Source organism: Schistocerca piceifrons, chromosome 4 (genome assembly GCF_021461385.2).
Source record: "Schistocerca piceifrons isolate TAMUIC-IGC-003096 chromosome 4, iqSchPice1.1, whole genome shotgun sequence".
Classification (NCBI taxonomy): Eukaryota; Metazoa; Arthropoda; class Insecta; order Orthoptera; family Acrididae; genus Schistocerca; species Schistocerca piceifrons.
The window spans coordinates 720,818,528-720,841,776 of NC_060141.1; the positions used below are offsets into that span (position 1 = coordinate 720,818,528).

A 23,249-nucleotide genomic window follows, 5' to 3' on the forward strand; every position below is an offset into this window, starting at 1 on the left:
GAACCCAGAGCTACGGCCGAACGATTGTAGTTTCGTCTGGTCATAACACTGCCTGTCAAGAGAATTGCAACTCTGATCATTTGCCTACCGGCCGATAGTGTGTAAATGCACGAAGTTACATTGATTCCCGGCTGTGTCTTCCATGTACTTCACTTTTTGTCACTCAGTGTACGCATTCGTTCCAGAAACCAAAAAGAACCATACAACTTCGAATCATACAATAAAACGAGACTGTTACTTGTTGGCATGGCTTTGCTAGAGCCATGCATTACAGCAGCAGCGTTCGTCCTAATTATCCGATCACATGTACGAGCTTTACTTTCATGTACGCTTGTTTATGGCCATCAAATTTGCCAGCAACATTTGTCACGATGTTGTAGTGAATCATATTTAGCAGTAGCAGCCGCGGAACTTGGTTTGTGCAAAGCAATTAGTTTACTTATATTCGATGACTAACTGAAAACCCTCAGCTGCCGACAGGTGTTGATGATATACCTCGATGTGGACAGCTGAAAACGTGTGCCCCGACCGGGACTCGAACCCGGGATCTCCTGCTTACATAGCAGACGCTCTACCCATCTGAGCCACCAAGGACACAGATGAATAGCGCGACTGCAGGGACTTATCCCTTGCACGCTTGTTGGGAATGTGAGTCTCACGGGAAGCGTGCAAGGGATAAGTCCCTGCAGTCGCGCTATTCATCTGTGTCCTCGGTTGCTCAGATGGATAGAGCGTCTGCCATGTAAGGGTAAGCAGGAGATCCCGGGTTCGAGTCCCGGTCGGGGCACACATTTTCAGCGGTCCACATCGAGGTATATCATCAACACCTGTCGGCAGCTGAGGGTTTTCAGTTAGTCATCATTTATTCCAGGGAAAAGCTGCACGGTCAACAACAGTAATCTGTTCTTTCGAGAACAGTTACTGTCTTCATATATTATATTCGTTGATGAAGCGGTTCATAGTGGATGAAAACGTTTACGAGATCTTTGTCTGTGTGCGTTAGTGTTTTTCTTCCCCTTCCTTTTTCTTGCTTCCGAGACATAGATGCACATGTGTGTAATGGTCTCGTATAACTTCACGATTCTATTATACGAATAAATGAGCGACCTGTGAAAAATAACAGCTCGACAATGTGCGAGCTTTCGCAGTAGTCAGTAAGAGCAGCGCCACTTACTTCAAAGTCTGTGGTCTACTTAATTCATTGTGCGTTGACAATCACGAGGACTATTCTGAAATTACCCTCCTATTGGCTATTAAAGACAAATAAATACATACCGCTAAATGGTGCTTACGTTCTGGGAAAGTATACTTTGAAGGTCAGGTAAGACTTCCTGCGTGAAGCTGTGCGAAGCCAGATCTCAGTGTTACTCTCGATAGGCATCTGAAGTGTGGTCAGTATATTAAAGAACTGAGGGATAAAGATGTGGAAAGTCTGTGGCAGCTCTCCCCATTCCTATATACGCCGTCCACACTCCGGCAGGACCTTGGAGTTGTTCTGCGCTCAGTTTAGGAGTATGGAGCTGTCGAGTGGGGAAAGCGGCCTATCCACTAATACGCTCTAAGATAGTAAGGGAATGGGAAAGAGAAAAATTTTCTAAGGCTCTACAACCCAGCATTGCTCAACTGCATGGAAGTACCAACAGAAGCCAGTCGCTAGGTGTAAACATTTCGACACGGTTAATCGGTCACCAAGAGTGTGGCACCAATACTTCTGTGTGTGTGCGTAAGAGAGCTCAGCAGAAAAGTGTTAGATAAGTGCAGACCAACCTGCCTCCGTTACTATTGTAGCATTATGATCGAAGTACTAGGTAGGACGAAACAATACCTGCCAGGGGTTTGCAGACCAACCTGCCTCCGTTACTATTGTAGCATTATGATCGAAGTACTAGGTAGGACGAAACAATACCTGCCAGGGGTTTTCCGGCCGATGTGGCCGAGCGGTTCTAGACGTTTCAGTCAGGAACCACGCTGCTGCTACGGTCGCAGGTTAGAATCCTGCCTCGGGCATGGATGTGTGTGATGTCCTTAGGTTAGTTAGGTTTAAGTAGTTCTAAGTCTAGGAGACTGATGACCTCAGATGTTGAGTCCCATATTGCTCAGAGCCATTTGAATTTCGTCAGGGGGTTGACAAAGCAGATATTATACTGAAATTGATTCAACTTATACAGCAAAAGTGAAGACTGCTGATGATACGTAATTTGCGAAACTGAGTTGGTTATTACAGATGACGTCATACAACAAAGCTGCTGCTCGGCATCATAAATACTCCAGCCCACTAGCCTAGAGCGAGTCAATCAGTAGGGTCAATGGCGTTCATGTTGTTGGTACTCGATTCTCTGATTATTTTACTGTACCATCTTGTGTGAGATTGTTCCAGTATTGGCCATCCTCATGCTGGCTCATGTGAAGACCACCGATCTGTAACAATGGATGACTACGAACCAGCATCCAATACTGGAGTCACGACTCATGCGTAGTCCACAAGTCTACCAACACCGTTCAATTTCAGAGCACCAGCTGCTCTGAAACTTCAGTATCGTTTGGGTCAGACCGCCATCTGAACCAGTGGGCCAAGATCACCATTAAACACGACGTCGCAGCATCCGAAATCAGGCTCCATCTGATGGGACAACGCGGGTACTGACCTGAGAAGGACTAATATTCTCAGGATAGTTTGTGAGCCAAATACATGTGCGCCGTGGTCACTTCCTCTTCTGTAGCACATCAGCCGACGGGAAACGCAAACAGACGGCCAAGCTGTCACATTCCGAGTGGCTGGCCTGCGCTTGAAGCTGAGGCAGGGATCTTCAGCAGTCTCTCGATTCAGAAGATTGCACTTCAGCTTACGAAGCCACTAGCTGCTGCAGAAGACCCGCTGACGTATTCCAAGGAGTAAAAGAAGTTGTTTTATTGTGCCTGAGGATGCTACACATGTTCCTAGGCCTCCATCTTGACGAAACAGTAAGGGTTTCCAGTCCGGGAGTGGGTGACCCATACAGTGCATATTGATTGCCTGCAAAGGATGCAATAGGCTTCTTTTCCACTTGCCCTGGGATTTCTCAATACTGGAACTCCATCAGGAAGCTGGAATACTTTACGTGTGGTAGATATTTAGGCAGTCACTGGTGACTTCTACGAGAGATGTAGGAAATTATGGACCATATACTCTGACCATCAGGGTACAGCGCCTAAGTGTGATGGGACAACCGCCTAGTTGTAATAACTGATTAGCCAGTCGATTGTTTTTTCGTTAAGTGATTTTTGCAGTCGAATGAAACTAGTCTCTCCGGCCAAGTCGCTATTTGAAAATTTTTTACTCACTCTCCGTGTGTGGTGTCACCGCCAGACACCACACTTGCTAGGTGGTAGCCTTTTAAATCGGCCGCGGTCCGCTAGTATACGTCGGACCCGCGTGTCGCCACTGTCACTGATAGCAGACCGAGCGTCACCACACGGCAGGTCTAGAGAGACGTACTAGCACTCGCCCCAGTTGTACAGCCGAATTTGCAAGGAACGGTTCACTGACAAATACGCTCTCATTTGCCGTGACGACAGTTAGCATAGCCTTCAGCTACATTTGCTACGACCTAGCAAGGCGCCGTATTCAATTGATATTGAGATTCTATTAATGTATCATCAAGAGCGATGTTCTACAAATGTGGATTAAAGTTAAGTATTCCAGAAGCTACATACTTTTCTTTATAGCATTCATTACGTATCCTGTTTCAGACCTCACGCTAGCCTGCGTGAGTTTAAGCGCGTGCCTTTCGGCTTCCTCTCATTGTGTCTAGGCTGTCTTGTCTAGACACAACACCGGGTTTAAATGATTTCGCTAACATACTTTTTCAGCCTTTTTGATTATACATTAACGATGACTACGGTAGGAAGCATTTTTTACATACAAATAACGTATCTTATTTCAAGGAGAGGTGACCAATAGTTTTTCTTTTATTCGAATTTGTCCTATTGTGGACCGTGAGAAACAATCTCTTTGTCGGTTAGTCTTTCCTTTTGTTTCCAAATCTCTTTATTCATTGGCTGAAGCTCCTCCTCTTCGTATGATACTGGTTCCAGCACTTTGATTTTACTGGCGCCACTTGACGTCAGATTTCATTCGAAATATCTCTTCACCCCAGAACTCTTTTCGACTGACCCCAAATTTCTCCATGTACTTTCTTATTTCCTCAATCCATTTCGTGGTCGGCTTTAATTTGGTGATGTATGAGAGAAATCCAAGGAGTAAGTTACACATTGTCGTGGTAAGGTAAGTAACTTTTATTGAATGCTGCACTACGGGTACATTAGACTGTTTTTCAACACTGTCACAAAGTCTCTGTAAAAAACCCTCGCAACGTTTTGTCTTTCCTTTAGTTCCTCGACAACAGAAATCTGCTTTTTGGTCATAGAGCCATCCGCGAAACGCTGTGCGAACGTCCTCATCGTTGGCAAATCTTTTCCCGACCCAGATGTTTTTTCAGCTTGCAGAAAAGATTGAAATCGCATGGCCCAGGATGTGGACTTCCCAATCAGCCTCACCCACATCTTTACGGCCTTGGACAGTTCTTGGCACCTTTTCAATGTGACTGGAACCGATATTCAGTTTGGATCTCGTACAGCCAGAATTTCACGGTGTCTGTAAGAATCGCACTGTCTCACGTACTTCAGTTCTGGAGTACGTTTGCAATTGTGCGCCATTTCACTCCCACGCTGTGGTGTACCTGTTATCCGCACTGTTGCAGAATAGTGTCTGCAGGAAATTCAGAGCAACTGCATTCTTCTGACAATGTACCACTCTTGTCGCGAGAGACTAAATGTGTAATTTACCTTCAAAAGTCCCCACATAGATGAAGATTTTCTTTGACAGTCTGCTTTCGTTCATTCTGAAGAGGTGCGCATAAAACTTCAGCCTTTTCTGGCATGAAATGTTCATGATATTCTCCGCCTGTTTATACAGATCTTCATTTTTTTCTATTGTTCCATGTATTATCGTTCCTTTTTTGTGATGATATACAGGACATAAAATCCCATCTGAGGCCTGCGATCATTTTTATGTTAATAATTGGCAACCAATGCTGTAGAATCGCAATAAAGTCATGAGATGTTCAATTGACTCTTCTTATTAGAACATGTTACGCTTTTCGGGATTACATCCATCTTCAGACATCACAAACGTCAACTCCGTCCTAACCAACCAGGCGTACAGCCTTGACAACTCAAAGAAAGTGTTGAATAACATACGACTATAGTTGCAACACAAGCAGTATACGCTCTGCTTCAAGACTGCTTGTGTCGCAGTCGTATGTTATTCGACACTTTCTTTGAGTTGTCAAGGCTGTACGCCGGGTTGGTCAGGGAGGAATTGAAGTCTTTTTTGTGAGTCGAGGATTTTCCTTAAAAGTTTTCCTTTCTTCTTCTCTACTCCTTACATTTCTCCTTTCTTATTCATTATTAAGGATTTGTAAAGTGTTTCTGACGTGACAAACGCCGCGTAGTGCCTCACCTTTCTATTGTGGGAGACGTGTATTTGTTATATATGTTCTGTACTGACCAGCATGATAGTTCTACCCCTCTGCCTCGCCTTTTGTTTACTTCTTTACCAAGCCCATTCACCAAGATACCTGCATTTATCTGTTTTCTTGACTTTTCCAAACCTAGTATTCAGAGTAGTTTTTCCGCCATGTTTGTATGCCACGTATTCTGTTTTTTCGTAGGAGATAATGAGTTCTCTTTATTCCGCTACTACATGTAGTTTTTCGACCATTATTGAAGCTTCTCCTGTACCTTTGGCTAACAGTTTCAAATCATCAGCGAAAGCTATCGACTCCTGCTTCTTTGCGCCTAAACCGATTCGTTCTACTCATCCTACTTTAGTGGCTTTCTTCTATGTTATTATTATCTCCTCCAGGAAGATTTTAAAAAAAAATGGGTGACAGTCTTTTTCCCTGCCAAAATCCTATCTTAGTGTCAATGGACTCCGAAACTTCCCCATAAAATATTACTTTCGAGATGAGTTCCATAGAGTTTGGTATGCAATTGCCTTACTTTTTCCAGTTCCTTCCATTTCTTCCAGAACGTTGACGACCATCTGAAGATCGATCGAGTCATATTCCTATTTAAAGTCAACGAACACAACTACAAAAGTTATGCCTCTTATTGCTCTTACCACCAGAGGATGCTTTTCAGAGAGAAAATTTGTTTCACATAGGATGTTCTCTTTATAACAATGAAGTATTTTCAACATTTTTGTATTTATGTACGTAAACAAGAGCTTTTCGCACTTCTAGCATTAAATATGGATTCTTGGTCGTTTTTAAAAGGTTAATAAGTGGTGCTACATTATAAATTTATGTTGAAATAAATGAACAATTATTTTTTAAATTTATTGAAGCTCTGTCTCTCTCTTCCCGCTGTTTTGCCCCCATTACCGATAATTCTCTTTCTGTAAATGCCGAGGTGACAGCTTACCGCCGCACACACTCCAATATGTAACGTGCCAGTTTGCAAAGGGCCACTGACAGACGTTCTTCCACAGCTCACGCAAAAAGAGACGTTTCAACATTCAGAGGCAGTATTTAAATCTTTCTTCTTCTTACTGGTCATAATCTGTATCTTCAGGGGATCGGCGCGCTTTTTTTAGAGTTCTGTATCTGAACTGGTGACAACGGAAACCATCGTTGTCCGTTATGTGATCTACCCATCTAATCTTCAGCATTCTCCTGTAGCACCACATTTCGAAATCTTCTATTCTCTTCTTGTCCAAACTGTTTATCGTCCACGTCTCACTTCCATACATGGCCACACTCCATACAAATACTTTCAGAATCGACTTCCTGACACTTAAATCTATGCTCGATGTTAACAAATTTCTCTTCTCCAGAAACGCTTTTCTTGCCATTGCCAGTCTACATTTTATATCCTGTCTACTTCGACCATCATCAGTTATTTTGCTCCCCAAATAGCAGAACTCCTTTACTACTTTAAGCGTCTCCTTTCCTAATCGAATTCCCTCAGCATCACCCGATTTAATTCGACTACATTCCATTATCCTCGTTTTGCTTTTGTTGATGTTAATTTATACAATTATATTACACGAAAAAAAAAATTGTCATTTGTTATCAGACTCTCCGTCTGTCACCCCGACTGTTAAGACTTCTTTCTCTCAGGAACGGCTAGACGTATCATATTGAACTTTACGTCACGTACTAAGGTTTACAGCCCCTTGACGGTACAGTAAACTTTAGTACCTAAGTCAGTGCAATCAAAAGATATAGCCCTCTACGTCAAATATTATGACACTGGCAAACTCGCTCCTTAAGCGTACACGGCACTTCCCGTTGACCTATAATCATGAAATTTGGCAACGATCATGGTTTGACTGTACAAGTACGGGAAAAAATCCTAAAATTGTGAATGTGTACTTACGTCACAAGAATTTTTTTGTCATTTGTTATCAGACTCGCAGTACGTCCATCTTTTAAGTCTACTTTTTTCAAGAACGAGTAGATGTAACAAGTTGAAATTTATGTCGCATACTATGATCTATAGTCATTTGGTGGTGTAAAATATGTAAGCTTCTAAGTCAACACAATCAACAGAAACGGCCATATATGTCACATATTTCGATATTCACAAACTCACTCATCAAAACCTATAGGGTACTTCCCATTGATCTACAGTCATGAAATCTGGCAAGAAGAAAAGATCACAGTACAAGTGTAAGGAAATAAACGAAATTGTTAATTTGTAATTATATCGCATACAAAGTAATTGTCATTTGTTATCCGACTGTATGTCTGCCCTCCGTCTGTGAAGACCCCTTTTTGCCACGAACGGGAAGATGTATCACGTTAAAATTTATGTCACATACTGAGGTCTATAGTCTTTTGATGGTGTGAAAATGTTAAGCTTCTAAGTCAATGCAGTCAAAACACATGTACATTTATGTCACATATTTCGATTCTCGGAAACCCACTCATTAAAATATTTGGGTACTTCACCTTGATGTATAATCATGATATGTGAAAATCTTATGGTTAAAAAGGCTTAATGCCGAAATTGCAATCACAAAATAAAATTCTAACAGCTGAAAGCAAGATGAAGTCCTTTGAACTGAAACATTATTGAAAAGCTTGGATTCCCTGGAGCCGGTATCTTCCCAGTGTCAATGTCGATAATAGACAAAAATCGTCAGGATCGTCGATTCCTGGAATGGATGAGCTGTCTATATGCATAATTAAGTTTGTATGGAACATTCAGTGCGCGATTCCTTCTCGACTTCGATAAGTTTTTGGATTTGACCAGTGTCTAGTGTTCTCCCATGCCATGAGAAAGTGTGAGAACAGTTTCTAAATGTGTGCGAATCGTATAACTGGGGCTGGAAGTTGGTGCCAGCCCAGTATTCACGTAGTCGGATGGGAGAAACCGCCTAAAAACCACATCCAGGCTGGCCAGCACCCCAGAAGCGGCATGCTAATGTGTGACTATCCGAGTGTGTCAACGCTCACAGGTATTGCAACATGTAAATCGTCGACCGCACGTAACTCCGCGAAAGTACTGTAGTTTGTCAGTGTAGAGCTGGAGCCCAATGAACAGATCCATTAATACATCGCCGCTTGACAGGATGAGCAACATTAAGGCGCGTTGGGGCGCGTGCACTGGAATTTTGAAAAAGCATATCCCTCTATAGATTGCTAGTGCTATACCGTCAGAGTAATAGATTTCTTCTGAACTTTCAAGATGCAATCCAAACACACAAAGAAATGAAACATTAGTCAAAAACTGATGCCGCATAAACTGTAAACTATTGGGTTGGAAGCATAAGTTAATACCGTTTTTCCATAAGTTTAATAAAAGCAACAAACACAGAAACACATAACAGAGATTTTAGTCATCAATAATGTATTCTACTTCACTTTTTTCCACAGTCTGCCAACGCTGGGGTATCTTTTCGATTTTACGACTGTAGAAATCACATGGTTTTGAGGTGAAGAACTCGACGAGCCTTGTTTGGAGGGCATATTCATCCAGAAAGGAAGATCCTTGAAGGTTGTTCGATAGAGAGTGGAAAAAGTGAGAATCAAAAGACGCAAAATCAGGTGAATAAGGTGGGTGCAGAATGATTTCCCAACCCAACTCCTGAATAGCGTTTTCGGTCGGTCGAGCAGAATGCGGGCAGGCGTTACCGTGATGTAGCAACACCTCATGTAGTCTTCCTGGTCGTTGTTCATGGACTACAGCTGCAAGACATTTCAGTTGTTGACAGTAAATGTCAGCAGAGATGGTTACACCCCGGGGAAAGCGTTGTACACCATACCGTCGCTGTTCCACCAGATGCATAACATTATCTTTTGTGGATGCGCGCAGGCCTTTCAATGGGAGTTGTTGGTTGGTTTGGGGTTAACCTTTCCCTTCTTTTCCTTATGTTAGCATAGAAACACCATTTCTCGTCACCAGTAACGGTACAGGTTAGGAATGGTCGGTGTTGTTCACGAACCAATTGATGGCGAGCGAGCAGAGATGCACATATCGCCACCTGCTGATTTTAGTGGTTCTGGCTTAGAGTATGCAGTACGCAAATATCCTATTTTTCAACCTCCTCCAAGAAAATGTCACACTATGGTCGAATGATCACAATTCATCACATTTGCCAGATCTCGGGTACACTGACGTGAATCATTGTGGATTAATGCATTTAAATGATCTTCATCATACTCCGAAGGTCTTCCTGAATGCGTAGAGTCACTTATGTCAAAAAGAGCTTCCTTAAAACGAGAAAACCATTTTCTCGCCGTGCATTGTCCAGTGGCGTTATCCCCATACACGGCGCAAATGTTTCTGGCTGCCTGCGCTGCCGTCACCCCTCTGCTGAACTCAAACAGAAGATTATGTCGGAAATGTTCAGACTTCTCCATTTGGCACTCCGTTTTCTAGCGTCCACAACTCAGCTCATTATCTCCAGATCACAAAATGCCAATATGTAAACTCAAACAGCAACAGCTACAAATAAAAAACGAAAATCGATAAACAAACCTAACCGGAATACCAACACGCAATGCAAAAATACTACGCACCAATCTAATATATTGACAACAGACTTTTATTCTTACTTTTGTACGGGGTGTTCAAAAAGTCTGTCCGCAGTGCCGTATGATTGTTAGCCGCGCGTGCCGTATGCCGCAGTGAATATACCGGAATGAAAGTGAAGTACAACTTATTAATTTATTTAATATTCATTTTTACTTACAAATTTTCACATTAAATGTTGAAAGTGTCTCCCCTGTTGTTGAATACACAATTCAATTCGTCTAATCGTTTTTCCAAACACAAGCTGTAACATTTTTTCTGTAACAGAAGCAGTGAAAGTGGATATTGCAGTTTTCAATTCATCGATGGATTTGGGACGGTTTTTATAGACAGTTGCTTTCGCTGCACCCCAGAAGAAAAGTCAGGTGGTGTTAGGTCAGGCGATCATGGAAGCCAAAGTCCCTGTGAAATTGTGTGATCACCAAAACAATCAACAAGCAGTGACACTGAAACGTGAGCTGTATCTTGTTGAGAATAATCGTTCAGTGTTTCACTTAACACAAGTTCTCCTATGAATGGGTACAGAATATCACTGCAGTATCGTTGTGTGTTTATTGTTTCGTTGAAAAACATGGGACCCACAATCCGACGTCTAGAAATTGCAATCCAAACTTCTATTTTCACAGAATGAAGCGGTTCCTCATGATTGCACAACGGATTTGCAGTACTCCACATACAAGAATTTTGCGAGTACATGTACTCGGATAAATCAGTGAAAAACGTTTCATTAAGATTAACATCCCTTCCATTTTGTTGAAAGGAATTTTTGAACCATTGACAATAATGCAGTCTCTTGCCATTATCAGTATTTTTCAGTTCTTGCACGACTGTCACTTTGTATGGGAAAAGTCCTAACGTTGGCTGAGATAAACGAAACATAGGAATGTTGGGAGAGTCCACTTGAAAGAAAGTAACCCAGCTATGCGAACAATTATACGGCACGCGCGGCTAACAATCATACGGCACTGCGGAGAGACTTTTTGAACACCCCGTACTACGAATCCGATAACTAACGAGCGCTTATCGTTACAGATGCAGATAATTATTTGCTGGGGAACGGTTTATCGTTGCAGCAGATGCCTTTAGCAATGTTTTAGGAATGATGGCGGCTTATTGACAAGCGCGACTATAGAGCTCGTCAAGAAATGAGTTTTGATCGTATTTTTTATTGTATTTTGTTGTTTTTGTGTTTGTTTCGCATTGTTAATATGTAGGATGCTTGGCTGTACAGTAATCTGCGATAGTCACTGAAGTGTGATTATTGTTTACACACTGAACTAAATGCTCACAACAAATTGAGCACATACACGCGTACATGTTATTCATAGCTTTTTTGAATAGCCGCAAGTGTGTCGTTTTTATTGTCGCTTAGCTTTTGATATTTATTGGAGCATGAGTGGAAATTACGGGAGCTGTCGTAGGAAAATAGGTAGTGGGATACTTTGTGGGAACTGCAGTAAGTGGTTTCACCAGGGGGAATGTAGTCGGAGTGGGGGGGGGGGGGGGGGGACTTGGGAAGTCACGGAGGCACTGACCTAGAACTGCAAAAAAAAAAAAAAAAAAGAACTGGAATAGACTGATAGAGGAGTAGGAAAGGAAGATCTGTACCCTTCAGGCAGATTTGGATCAAGAACTAGTGAGGATGCAGGAAGTTAGTGGTGGGGGTGTGGTTGGGTACCGGGTCTTGGTAGGGAGGCTAACAGAACGATGAAGCGATCTGACAGTTTTGTTATGTCTACCAGCAAGATTTCAGCTGCCAGGGTTGAGCAGTCTCAAGATGATATAGGAGTAGAGAATGTGCAGCAACTCTGCCAGTTACTAGGAAGGACAGAAAAAGCGCAAATGGTACAAAAAAGAGAGTACTGCTGCCAGGTAGCATTAACAGCAGAGGTGTAGGCCCTCAATTATAGTAGAAGTTAAGTGAGGGGTATCAGATCGCCAGCATTTTCAAACCGTATGTTGGGCTAGATCGGACGATCCAGGTTTTACAGCCTTTGTGTGACATTTTACAGAACAGGATCAGGTACTGATAGTGGGTGGGGCAGGGAACAGCTTGGATAGGGTTGTGGCGTGCAACATAGGTCACATGTACTTACAGATACTGATAGGGAAAACTGTAAAGTATCTATAAGAGATCTTAGCTTTTCTGATCATTACTGTCGGATAATAAAGGTAAAATAAGGGCTTGGTGACGCCCGCAAATCTGCTGATCTACAAAAGGATCTTCTCTGAACGCAAAATACATACTTTTTACACGACATTGGCAAATCAAACCTGGGATGAAAACAATGTAGAAGCTAAGTTCTTTAGATTCTGCACATCATTTAATTTTTGAGGAGACATTTCCAAAAGTAGGCACTTCTACAGCAACAGCTACTGAAAATAAATGGATAAATGCGGGTATTAGAAAGTCCTCCCAGACACTTAAAATTTATTCGGGAGGACGACGGTTCAATCCCGTCTCCGGCCATCCTGATTTAGGTTTTCCGTGATTTCCCTAAATCGTTTCAGGCAAATGCCGGGATGGTTCCTTTGGAAGGGCACGGCCGATTTCCTTCCACATCCTTCTGTAACCCGAGCTTGCGCTCCGTCTCTAATGACCTCGTTGTCGACGGGACGTTAAACACTAATCACCACCACCACTTAAAATTTCCCAGTTTTTAAAAAAAGCATTGTACTAATCCACAATTCCTAGATTATCACAGATATAAAAGATATACAGGAGGGTACTGTTTGCCCCAAGAATTTCGTTCAATGACAAACAAATGTTTAAGGCGGGAAATAAAAGCAAAGTAGTGGGGAGAAGGGTCATAAGACAGGAAACTGGGGAAGGCAGGCTCAAATTGTTAAACATACAAATCGAAGATGGTGGCATAACATAAAATCTTCAGGAACTGGTAAATTTTGTGAACGACTACTTTTGTTGCATTGCGGGAGAAGTTGCAGCAAAATTTCTTAAAAAAATACGCAGCAGCCTACACAATGATGTTCTTGAACCGTGCGTGGCTCGTGTTCAGGCCATTTATTATTTGTCATCTTCAATTACGGTACTGCCGCCTCGTTTTCTTATTCCATTTACTGGCGTCACTAACTTCCTGCCTTACTTTCCCGTGACCGGCAGCAGCAGCACGTATTGATAAGTGCACAGTCGTACCATCTCTGGACCGACTGATAGTATTTCTGGGTCGTCGTGTGTCTGGGAGTCAGTTCGAATCTCCGCGGGGCGTAGTTTGGCCGGCCCGCTGGCAGCCTCTATGTGGTGTCGGAGTGTGTGGTGCTGTTCCCATTGCTACGAGGTTCGTGGCTCACCGATCCTGGACATGAAAGTTGAGTTTTGACTTAATCTACCAGTAAGTCACGACTGTTCACATTGTGTCGTTTGGAGACGTTGTCGGCTGTTGAGATATTCCCGCGAGCAATAAAGTATGTTTTGAAGTTGGCAAATTTTAGCCACCCTCTGGTGCAGTTTAACTGTACTTGGTTATTTGAATTGAAGTGCACCAGCGGTATCTTCTGCCTTGTGGCCGCTAACGTTCATGTTACCTGCCCTGGCCATAGACGTAAATTCAGGCAGTGTATTTTCCTTATCGTGTTGTCGCTGTCCAGCACGGTGTGTAGTTTGACAGCTCAATGTATAATTAGTTGTGGGCGCCAATACCTTCTACGTTGTTCCATCGAACTCCCTGTTGTGTGCTGGTCAGGTGAAGCGGAGGTTATCTTGTCAGTGGGTCCATTGACTGTCTGTCAGTTGGGTTGTTGTCGGATCGACAATGGTTGGGCCGACTGCCTGTCTCACCTAAGCGAGCGTTAGTGTTTGAATTCCAGGCCGACCCACGGAATTCTTGAGCGCCCTTGGGTGTACTGCCATTTCTTGTTTGTTCTTGTTGTTTGTACTTGCATTGCTTATAGCCGATTTTTAGATTAAGGTTGTTTTGCCGTTAAGGCGTCAGATGTTTTGGGCCTTCAGCCTAATTTAAGAACTGTTTTACATAAAGCCTTGGCATTTTTAAAATTGATGTTATTGAGTCTTAAGTGTGGGCCTTCAGCCGATTTTGAATTTAAGTTGTTTTTCTCTTAAAGTGTCAGATTCTTTGGGCCTTCAGCCTAATTAAAAAACTGTTTTAAGATAAGGCTTTGCCTTTTAAATTTCTGATTTTGGTTGAGCTTTAAGGTATTGGCTTTCAGCCGTTTTTAAATTAGAGTGATCTTGCCCTTGAGGCACGAGATTGTACTGTGCATTCAGCCGCTAATTAAGTTCCAAAACTAAAGCTGTGTGTTTTTTTTTAAATTATTGGCTCTTGTAATGTTTGATTAAATAAAAGGTTGTACGTTCGAGTGTAATTGACAGCCACTTATTTTGGCCCCTTTCCACAACTTAAACTACCTGTCCTGTCCTGCGGGTTTAGCAGGGTGTCTCAGTTCTTTTCCCCCGTAAGAAGTCTGAAGTCAGCAAAACAGTACAGAAACTGAAAAATAAGGAGATATAGACGAGGTTCCAGTTTCTTTTCTGAAGCGGTGCAAACACAGCATACAAGCCGCATTAACAAACATAATAAATGAGTCCTTCAGGTCAAGTATGTTTCTAGAGTACCTAAAGAATGCACGAGTTGTGTCCTTATTAAAAAAAGAAAATACAGAAGATGCTGAAGACTACAGGCCTGTTTCACTACTGTCTTTGTTCTAAAAAATAATCGAATCTATCACGAAGGAAAGACTAATCAGTTCCATGAATAAATGCAACCTGTTTAAGGAAGCATAGTCTGATTTCCGGAGTGGTGGAAGTACAATATCAGTCATTAATGAGTTCACGAAAGTGGTACTTGAAGCTCTTGACTGTATTTCAAGCATATTCTTAGACGTGTCCAAGGCTTGTGATACTACTGACCATAAAATACTGCTAAACAAGCTTCAAGCGCTAGCTGTATGACGAATAGCGAACAAGTGGTTCCAAAAAATTGTCGACAAGAAACACATAAATATAGGTGTTCCTCAGGGTAGTGTATGGGGTCCAAACCTGTTCTCGATGTATGATATCAATAACTTTGCACTTTGCAGGTAGTATAAGACATGGAGAAAAAGTTAGCTGATGACGGCATAGTGACTGATAAAACACCAGAGCTCCTTTCAGGGTAAGCAAACGAAACCCTCAAGGATGTTTACGGTTGGACAGTGAGTAATAAAATGACACTTAACGTAAAGAAAACGAACAGTATGCGCTTGAACATAAAGAGCGCAAAACTCTGTCACGTTATGCAAAGGTGATAAGACAAAAATTAATTTTCGGTTAACATAATATGATTACACAAAGTTATTGGCAAAAAGAAATTTAACAGAATGTTAAGCTCTTAGGGTTCTGTCATCAGTCTGTAAAAACCAATGTCCGGTACTGACATACTATTCCTAAGTACATTCAGTTCTTAGCTCTTGGTTTCTTTCCTAGAAATCGAAGGCGCAAAATATAGAAACAGATTTTTTAACTGCATAAAAGTGCCGTAAGAATAATAATAACTGGTAGTTGGGCTCATTGTAAAGAACTATCTAACCAACTGGATATTCTTACTGCATCAACTGAGTACATATATAAATGTGTTGTCGAATCAGGGAACGCATTATTAAGTATTTCACTAGTTGTTCTAAGAACCAACGAAAAACTTGAAACAGCAATTTTGTTGTCATCAGTCTTCTTATTGGTTTGATGCAAGTCGCCACGAATTCCTCTCCTTTGCAGACTTCTTCATCTCAAGAATAGCATTCGCAACCTCTATCCTCAATTATTTGCTGGATGTATTCCAGTCTCTGTCTTCCTCTACCTTTTATACCCTCTACAGCTCCCTCTAGTACCATGGAAGTTATTCCTTTATGCCTTCACACATGTCCTATCATCTTTCTCTTCATTTGTCATAGTTCCCCATATGTCCCTTTCTTTGCTGATGCTCCTCATTCCTTACCTTATCACTCCATCTAATTTTCAACATTATTCTGCAGCACCACAACTCAAACGCTTCGATTCTCTGTCGTTTTGGCTTTCCCACAGTCCATGATTCACTGCTGTCGTACAATGCCGTGCTTCAGTCTTACATTCTCAGAAATTTCTTCCTCAAACTGAGGCCTAGGTTTGATATTAATACACTTCTTTTGGCCAGGAATGCCCTCTTTACCTGGGTGAGTCCGCGTTTTGGTTTCTCATTGCTTCGTCGATTATTTTACTTCCAAGGTAACACAATTCCCTAACTTCGTCTACTTCGTGATTACCATTTCTGATACTTCTCATTTCTTTCGTCTTTCTTCGATTTACTCACAATCCATATTCTGTACTCATTAGATTGTTCATTCCTTTCAGCATATCATGTAATTCTTCTTCACTTTCACTCAGGATAGCAATGTCACCAGCAAATCATATCACTGGTATCCTTTCACCTTGAATTTTATTTCAATTCCTAAACATTTCTTTTATTTCCTTCACAGCTTCTTAGATGTACAGATTGAACAGTAGGGGCGAAAGACTACATCCCTGTCTTACACCCTTTTCAATCCGAGCACTTCGTTCTTGGTCGTCCACTCGTATTATTCCCTTTTGGCTCTTGTACAACTTGTATATTACTCGTCTCCCTCTATAGCTTACACCTATTTTTCTCAGAATTTCAAATATCTTGCACGCTTTTACACTGTCGAACGCTTTTTTTAGGTCGACAAATCCAATGAACGTGTCTCGATTTTTCTTCAGTCTTGCTTCTATTATCAAATGCAACTTCAAGACTGCCTTTCTGGAGCCTTTACTTTTCCTAAAGCCAAATTTATCGTCATCTAACAGATCCTCAATTTTCTTTTCCATTCTTCTGTATATTATTCTTGTCATCAACTGGGGTGCGTGGGCTGTTAAGCTGATTATGCTGCAGTTCTCTCATTTATCTGCCGTGCTATATTCGCAATAGTGTGGAAGATATTTTTCCGAACGTCTGATAATACGTCGCCAATCTGATAGACTCTACACACAGACTTGAACAGTCGTTTGGTTGCCACTTCCTCATACGATTTTAGGAATTCCGATAGCGTGTTATCACTCCCTTCTGTCTTATTTTATCTCGATTCTCCCAAAGATTTTTTTAAATTCTGACTCTAATGTTGGATCTCCTACTCCTATCCTCATAGAGGCCTTCACTGTACTCTTTCCAATCATCCGCTCTCTCCTCAGTGTTCAACAGTGACTGCCCGTTGCACTCACTCTTAATGCTGCTACCTTTGTTTTTAATTTCACCTAATGTTGTATTCTGTATGCTGAATCACTCTTTCCGACGACCATTTCTCTTCTGATTTCGCCACAATTTTCTTGCAGCCTTTTCTCCGTGGCTTCCCTGGGCTTCCTAAGTGGTTTATAGCCCTATTGCAGTATCCTATCTTTTCCAGCATTTTTGTACTTCCTTCTTTCGCCGATCATTTGAAATATTTCTTCCGTTACGCAAATTCCCTTCGTAGTTACCTTTCTTGTACCTATGTTTGTCTGTCAGTGATCGCCCTTTTTAAGAAATGTCCACTCCTCTTCAATTGGAAACGTCTCCGGTTCTTAAATGACAATTTATTACCAATTATTAGCGATCTCACTACAAAGGGCTATGCAGGCAGGTACTGGATTAAGAGGAAATTACTAAAGCAGACTTTTACCTCGATGCTTCGATTTTCCGTGAACACGTCGCCACTTCCGAAAATATAAGTTGCTTCAGCAAGTCCTACGCTAACACCTTAGTGAACATGAATGTCAAGATGCGCCTTCCATTCAACGAAGGTTCGCTGACTGCGAAAATTTTATCTGACAACGTCGCAGCATAGCCATGGTCAAGACAGATCTATACAGATGGGTTTAAACAAAAGGGCGAGCGGTTCTAGGCGCTTCAGTCTGGAACCGCGCGACCGCTACGGTCGCAGGTTCGAATCCTGCCTCGGGCATGGGTGTGTGTGATGTCCTTAGGTTAGTTAGGTTTAAGTAGTTCTAAGTTCTAGGGGACTGATGACCTCAGAAGTTACGTCCCATAGTGCTTAGAACCATTTGAACCATTTGATTTTAAACAAAAAGACCTGGCAAGAAGTGCATTCACGATGGCAAGACTAATCAAGGAGGCAAATTCTACCTCCCGGAGGTTGCGTCCATACTCATTTGGGAACTCACAGCGATTTTAGAGGGACTTAAATAACGCAAAAGACGTGCAAGAAGAAACAATCATAATTTTATCATACTCGCGTTCAGTAATGATGCTATTAAAATGCTACGACATCAACAATACCAAAAATTATCTAGATTACAGAAACAGTATAGGGGCTTTATCGCATAAATGAGATGGCCATCATGTTATGGGTGAAAGCGCACAGCGCAGTAAGAGGAAATAAAAAAGTAGATACTCTGACCCTGACCAAGAAAGCAGTGTACACTGCTTCAGTGAAATAAGATAAAGTGTCACCCGACAACATTCTTCACAATCTAAGGACTGCAATCAGAGCCCGATGAAATGAAGATCTCCAAAAGTCTTACGAAATTAAAGAATGACACTATGCCGCAATGGTGACTAATCTCCCATCACATTCTTGGTACCAAAACTGCAGGTCCAATAGAAACTCTACAGTGACAATGGCACGACTTCGCTTCAATCACGGGAGATTCCAGTAACATCTCTACCGCCTCAACATGATCACATCTTCTTCATGTGAATGTGGCAGTGAGGAAGATGTTATTCACGTTTTCTTCGGCTGCCACAGAAGATTTCAAGAAGCCACGGAACTATTACAGCACCTGATGACCCCTCGAAATGCTTTACCTCCAAACATTAAAACCCTTACAGCAACAAAAAGTACAAAAGTGTGGCTCTGAGCACTATGGGACTTAACATCGATGGTCATCAGTCCCCTAGAACTTAGAACTACTTAAACCTAACTAACCTAAGGACAGCACGCAACACCCAGCCATCACGAGGCAGAGAAAATCCCTGACCCCGCCGGGAATCGAACCCGGGAACCCGGGCGTGGGAAGCAAGAACGCTACCGCACGACCACGAGATGCGGGCCCACAAAAGTGTATTTTTTACATCATAATATATTAAATATGTTAATTTAGTTACATTGTTTTCTTAAGTTGAGTTTAAATGGATGTCACTGATGTTATTTAGGGTGGCTATATGGGTGATGCCCAAAAGCCATTAATAAACTTTTAAAAAAACTGAACTGCCTACTGCGATATTCCATACCGCAGTACCCACATCATCTGCGAACTTCAAACGCGTCCCATAATGCCTCAGTACTTCAGCATCTCACTTGGTTTCACACTGATTCTTCCGTACGATTCCCTTAAAATTCAGTCTACATTTCATCATTACTAAATTATGATATGAGTCTGTATCTGCTCCTGGGTGCCCCTTACAATCCCACATCTTATTTCGGAATCTCTGTTTGTCCACGATGTAATTCAGTTGGAATCTTAACGTGTCTCTGGGGCTTTTCCAAGTGTACCTCCTCCTGTTGTGATTCTTGAACAGAGTATTCGCTATTACGAATTTTATTGCAGAACTCAGTCTTCTCGTATTCCTACTACCTAGTCCACATTCTTCCGTAACTCTTTGTTCTACTCCTTCCCCTATAATCTCTTTACAATTCTCTGTGACTATTAGATTTTCGTCTACATTTACATGCTACATTACCCGTTCATATACTTTCTTTATCTCTTAATTTTCTGCGAGTGAAGTCGCCATACACACCTGCACTATTGTTGGCGTTGAGTTTGTATCAGTTCTGATGAGAAAAACCTTATCACTGAACTGTTCACAGTAATTCATTCTCTGCCCTACCTTTTCAATTATAACGAATCCTCCCTCCGTTATACAATTTTCTGCAGCTTTTGATACGGATCTTTGTTCGTATGACCAGAAATCCGTACGTTCTTTTCATTTCACTGACTTCCATTATATCTGCAATGAGCCCTTGTATTTCTCTCTTCAGACTTTCTTGCTTCAAATTTTGACAGTTCACGCTCCGATTCAGAAAATGTTGCTCTTTCGTTCATCCAATCTTTTTCTCTTGGTCGCCTCCCATTCGCAGTCCCCTCCCGGATATGCGAATGTAGGTCTAGTCGGGAATCTTTTGACAATGGAGACATCATGACACTTATCAGTAACAGACCACATGTCCTGTGGATATAAAATACGTGTCTTTAACGCAGTGGTATCCATTGCCTTCTGCATCCTCATCCCGTTGATCATCGCGTTGCTTCCCCCTTTTAAGGGCAGTTTCCCACCCCAAGGGCAAGGGAATACCCTGAAACTCTATCCACTTCTTCACTCTCATTGACGAGGCATTTGGCAGAACGAGGATGACTTCTTATGCCTGAAGTCTTCAACCGCCATGCTGATGATTTTTATTCAAAATTTAAGCAGTGCCTTGATTCGAACCCGGGATCTAGGACGCTTTGATTACTAGTCAAAAACGCCACACCTAGACCACGGACCACGGGTTCAATTCCAAAGCATTTTCTATCAGGGAATAAAACTAATAATAAGTTGCCATGGAGATGAAGAAGATCACTATAATACAACTGTTTAAAAAGGCAGCTAAAACATTCTTCTTAAGTAATTCTAAAGAATCAAAGGTTTCTTGGAGGACTCAGAGCAGTGATTAATAATGAAAGGAGATAACTACAAACCCTGTCGGATTATAAGACAAGATCACAGATACTGCTTTTACGTGGAAATCGTGGGTGAGGATCTAAAGTGCGTGATGGTAATTCTTCTGAGCTGAACAGGCTGATGTGGCTTTGCTGGCGATTTGAGGAGAGAACATGAAGAAGTACGTTTGTATATTTAGAGCCCTGGAGTCTTCGACGGTGGCCTTAGTGTGTACTGATGAAGTGGAAACTATGTTTTGTATTATCAGTTATCTGGAGCAAATTCTGTGTAAATCAAAGACCATCGTACAAAGTAGAACAACCAAATGAGGGAGTGCTGTTGTTAAGACAATGGTCTCATATTCGCGAGGAAGGAATTTGCGCTGACCAGCCACCATGAGTTAGGTATTAAGTTGAAACTTCCTGGCAGATTAAAACTGTGTGCCCGACCGAGACTCGAACTCGGCACCTTTGCCTTTCGCGGGGAAATGCTCTACCAACTGAGCTACCCAAGCACGACTCACGCCCCGTCCTCACACCTTTACGTCTGCCAGTACCTCGTCTCCTGCCTTCCAAACTTTACAGAAGCTCTCCTGCGAACCTTGCAGAACTAGCACTCCTGAAAGAAAGGATATTGCGGAGACATGGCTTAGCCACAGCCTGGGGGATGTGTGACGAAACCGAAAGAATGAGATTTTCACTCTGCAGCGGAGTACTTTCAGTAGAGCACTTGCCCACGAGAGGCAAAGATCCCGAGTTCGAGTCTCGGTCCGGCACACAGTTTTAATCTGCCAGGAAGTTTCATATCAGCGCACACTCAGCTGCAGAGTGAAAATCTCATTCAGGTATAAAGTTGTTTTTCTAAATCATTTCAGGAAAATGCCGAGATGGTCTTTTCATCAAGGCTACGGCCTATCATATGTACTATCCTTACCAAAACTTACTTCTGTGTGTATGTGTATTTTGAGCTATTTATTTCCATTGCATTGTGATGGCAAATCCCGTACCATTGTGAGGTGATCCCTGGATGAATAATTAAATCAAATCAATAGTAATAAGCTGTGCTTTCTAAACTAAGGACATAAACATAACATTGCCCCCTCCTGTCCCCCTCTCTCAGGCTTAATAAAAATAATATCAAGAGATTGTTAGTGCTTAAACGACCTGTACTGCTGCCACACTAGACTGCAATGCAAAGAATTCCTTAGCAAGCAAAACCAATGAAATTATTAAGGAATACCTTAAAGAGCATAAATTTTCAATATCAACCCACAGTGAACAGATAAATCTTACATATGTCAATAGCAAGCTTATCAGTCATGATGCCCTTGTAATAAAGGCAGATAAATGCAGCCATCTGTATTATGTATCAAAGAGACTGCAACAGCAAAACACTTGAATTTCTTAAGTTGAAAATATCACGGAACTTACTGATGCGACTTAAAAAAATCAACCGCTACGGCTGCAGGTTCGAATCCTGCCTCGGGCATGGATGTGTGTGATGTCCTTAGGTTAGTTAGGTTTAAATAGTTCTAAGTTCTAGGGGACTGATGACCTCAGCAGTTAAGTCCCATAGTGCTCAGAGCCATTAAAAAAATCAAGATAAGATAACAAGCTGTAACTTTCCTCTGACCAATAATAAAGGCGTGCACTCTGCGATAGTGAATACACATGCGAAGTGTTTGGTGTTTCAAATGGCAACGTATCGAATATTTATACCGCATACAGGGAAAACGGTAAAACATCATGCGCTAAATCGAAGGCTGACGAAAGTGTGTGCTGAGTGAGGGTGTCAGACGGACGTTGAACAGGAATGTCACGAAATATCAGGAGGACGAGAGCCGCAAAAGTCACCGCTGAACTGACTGTCGCACTCGCGATTCCTGACAGCACATAAACAATACGAAGTGGGCTGCAGAAGCAGGGGATAGCGGGGCAAGCTGCAATTCAGAAACCACTCATCAGTGACGCGAATGCCCGTAACAGGAAAACGTGGTGCCGAAGCCATAAAACGTGAATAGTGCAAGAAAGTCATATGGCCGGATGAGTCTTGTTTCACACTGTGTCCAACTTCTGGCCGTGTTTACGTCGCAACAGTGAAACACACCGGGGGTTCGATGATGCTTTTAGCAGCCATATCTTGGTATTCCATGAGATCCACGGTTACTCTCCGACGTCGCATTACTGCCAAAGATTATGTGACCACTTCGGCTGATCAGGTCGATCACACGGTAAAATGTTTGTCCCACAATGACGATGCTGTGTTCCAAGGCGACGCGAGTCACCTTCATACTAGGACTATTGATATTTTTAAATATGTCGGCAACCCAATACATCGATATTTAAAGGTGTATATTATCGGTCAGCGGAGTATAAAAATGGTTCAAATGGCTCTGAGCACTATGGGACTTAGCATTTGAGGTCATCAGTCCCCTAGAACTTAGAACTACTTAAACCTAACTAACCTAAGGACATCACACACATCCATGCCCGAGGCAGGATTCGAACTTGCGACCGTAGCGGTCAC

The 23,249-nt window shown here is 42.1% G+C and overlaps 1 protein-coding gene and 1 non-coding gene across 3 annotated transcripts in view; both read right to left on the minus strand.

Annotated features, from left to right (window-relative positions):
* Positions 1-23,249, minus strand: part of LOC124794675 (alpha-1,3-mannosyl-glycoprotein 4-beta-N-acetylglucosaminyltransferase A) — an 834,427-nt gene that overhangs the window by 544,143 nt on the left and 267,035 nt on the right. The window lies entirely within an intron of this gene.
* On the minus strand, positions 521-594 carry Trnat-ugu. Its single transcript has one exon. It is a non-coding gene; the product is annotated as a tRNA-Thr (tRNA).